Source organism: Vicugna pacos, chromosome 1 (genome assembly GCF_048564905.1).
Source record: "Vicugna pacos chromosome 1, VicPac4, whole genome shotgun sequence".
In the NCBI taxonomy this organism is placed as follows: Eukaryota; Metazoa; Chordata; class Mammalia; order Artiodactyla; family Camelidae; genus Vicugna; species Vicugna pacos.
Window position 1 is genome coordinate 105,657,586 of NC_132987.1, and position 2,427 is coordinate 105,660,012.

Genomic DNA, 2,427 nt, shown 5'->3' on the forward strand with positions numbered 1-2,427 from the left:
CCGTATTTCTTTGACCCAAATTTCAAGTTTACCCTTTCTCTTCTTATCTCACTTCATTTCAAACCATTTCACTCAAACTGCTTTACCAGGATCACTAAGGACCCTTACAGTGCTGAATTTCAAAGTTGCTAGGCTGTGAACATCTTTATCAGTTTGTCAGCCTCATTTGATGCAATTTTTAAGTTCCCCTATACCGATTCTTCTTTTGGCTTCTATGTCACACTGATCTTACGTATATTTTTAAGATTTCTTTATTCACTGGGTGGACCACTGACTATAAAGAAAAAGAAAGAAGAGACCCATGTTATGTGGCTACTATAGCAATCCATAAGGAAGCCTGTATTTGACTTAGTTGTGGAAAAGGATAGAGAGATAAATACATATAAACAGGACATATTTTCTAATTAGAATATAAATTAAAAGCACTGTGGACTGGTGAGAGAAAGGAAATAATGTCTCAAAAATTACTTTATTTTTAGCTATAACAATTGGCTGAATGCAGGTACAATTAACCAAAATGATCATTTGCCAAAAAAAATCTGGGTAAGCTTAAAATTTCTCGTTTAAATATATCAAGTAGCAGACAGGACTTACCCATGTCATGGAGTTTGAGATATAAGTTTGAAAGTCCATAGAATATAATGTAAGCCATTTGGAAGGAAAGTAGATAGCAAAAAACAAAAACAAAAACAAAAAAACAAAAAAGGAGGAGGGGAGCTCCATGGAGAGCTTACTTTCCAAATATTTACAGATAGATCTCAGATTAGATAATTACTGAATTACTCAACAAACATCCTACTTCTCCAAATCTGATATCCCATCTTCAAGTACCGAGCTACTTGTGGATTGAAGTATTAAAACTTGACTCCTTTTCCCTTCTTTTCAACTCTTTACCTAGGCAGCCTGGGCAGATCATTTGAAAGCACGTGAAATGGCTCAAGGTCCTGTCTAGCTTTGCAGGGCAACAGAATTCTTTTGTCTTACGGTGTACAGAATCCCAAACTCCCACACAGCTCCACTGTGCGTCCTGATCAGAGCCTGACCTATCAGGCCCACCGCCCAGTGCCACCTTGCCTTGGCCACCTCTCTTCCCTTGTGTTGGAGCTGACAGAAAAATGGCCGGAAAGACAAGCCCTCAGTCAAACGATGAAACCCTGCAACACATGTAAATGACCGACTGGTCTGTGTGCTTCACTTCTCTGTATAATCTTTGCCCCTACGTCTATGTGTGTACCTATCAGTCTGCTCTCCTGTTTCGTACAGCAGGATTAGTAGGAAACGATGCCATCACGACTCTCCTATCTCCGACAAGTCGAGGTGTGAGTAGAGCTATGAGGAAATGAAGGTATTGAATTTTCCCTGCCTTTAATCAAAGAAAATGGCTGTAAGAACAAGACAGCAAAGGGAACAAGCTCGGGACACAGGAGGGACTAGCAATCAGTGATGAAGATGAAGAAGTAGTTTTCCCTGCTGGAAGACATGGGAGTGAAAGGTAAAACACGACAGAGAACATGGACACAAGCTGAGTGAAGAGAAACACCAGGTACAAATGCACTACAGACCCGAGCCTGTTGTGCTGGTGAAAGCGGTCAGCACTTCTCCATGGCTAATATTTTTGATCAACCGTAAGAGCCTAACTGCTACCTCAGATCCACAGGCAGGACTTCCACCAACACTTTTACCCCCCGTAGCTTTTCAAGGTGCCACAATACAAATGGTGATGGCATGAAGTGGAAATATGAAAATATCAAGCTCTTTATGGATATAAAGATTGATTTAATTTGGAGATCACAAGTCCTAACCTGCCCTATTCTCTGCATTCTGTGATCAGACTACTCAGATCTTCCCAGACTGGGTCTTTTTCTGCAGGACTACATAGACACGTGCCAACTACAGTATTTAACATCTGCCTGCCAACAAATCAGGTGCTGGATAATGAGACTTCCTGAGAAGTAAGCTGCTGGACCAGTTTAGCCAAATACAATTACTGGGGAAATTATCTTTACAGATTGTGGAAATGAGTTACCACATTTATCACTGGAGATCCTGAACACTAAGGTAAGACTAAAAGGAATCTTTGAAGAAAAATAAAAGGCCTCCTAGCAAGGAAATTCAATGTTTTTATACCTTTGATTTTAAAATTCATTTTGAAAGTTAAAAGGAATATAACAAAAATACTCAAATGTTGCCTGTAAAGAGCAGCTTTTTATATTCCCTTTTACTATGTGCACAAAGAAGTAGGATGAAGGTTTTAAGTCAACATTTCCTGGAGTGATATAACCTTGAAAATGAAGAAGCAGATTTATTACTAAAGAAGAATATTCACACTGAGAATGGAGACTTTTAGGGTGCATTTAAGAAGGGGAGAAACACTTTGTAGGACTTTTGTTTCTTTCTAGGGACAAGAAACTGGCTCTTGTTTTATCT

The 2,427-nt window shown here is 39.3% G+C and overlaps 1 pseudogene; it reads left to right on the forward strand.

The window, feature by feature from the left end:
- The first annotated feature begins 802 nt into the window (after positions 1-802).
- LOC102540439 (protein downstream neighbor of Son pseudogene) lies at positions 803-2,050 on the forward strand (annotated as a pseudogene).
- The last annotated feature ends 377 nt before the right edge of the window (positions 2,051-2,427 follow it).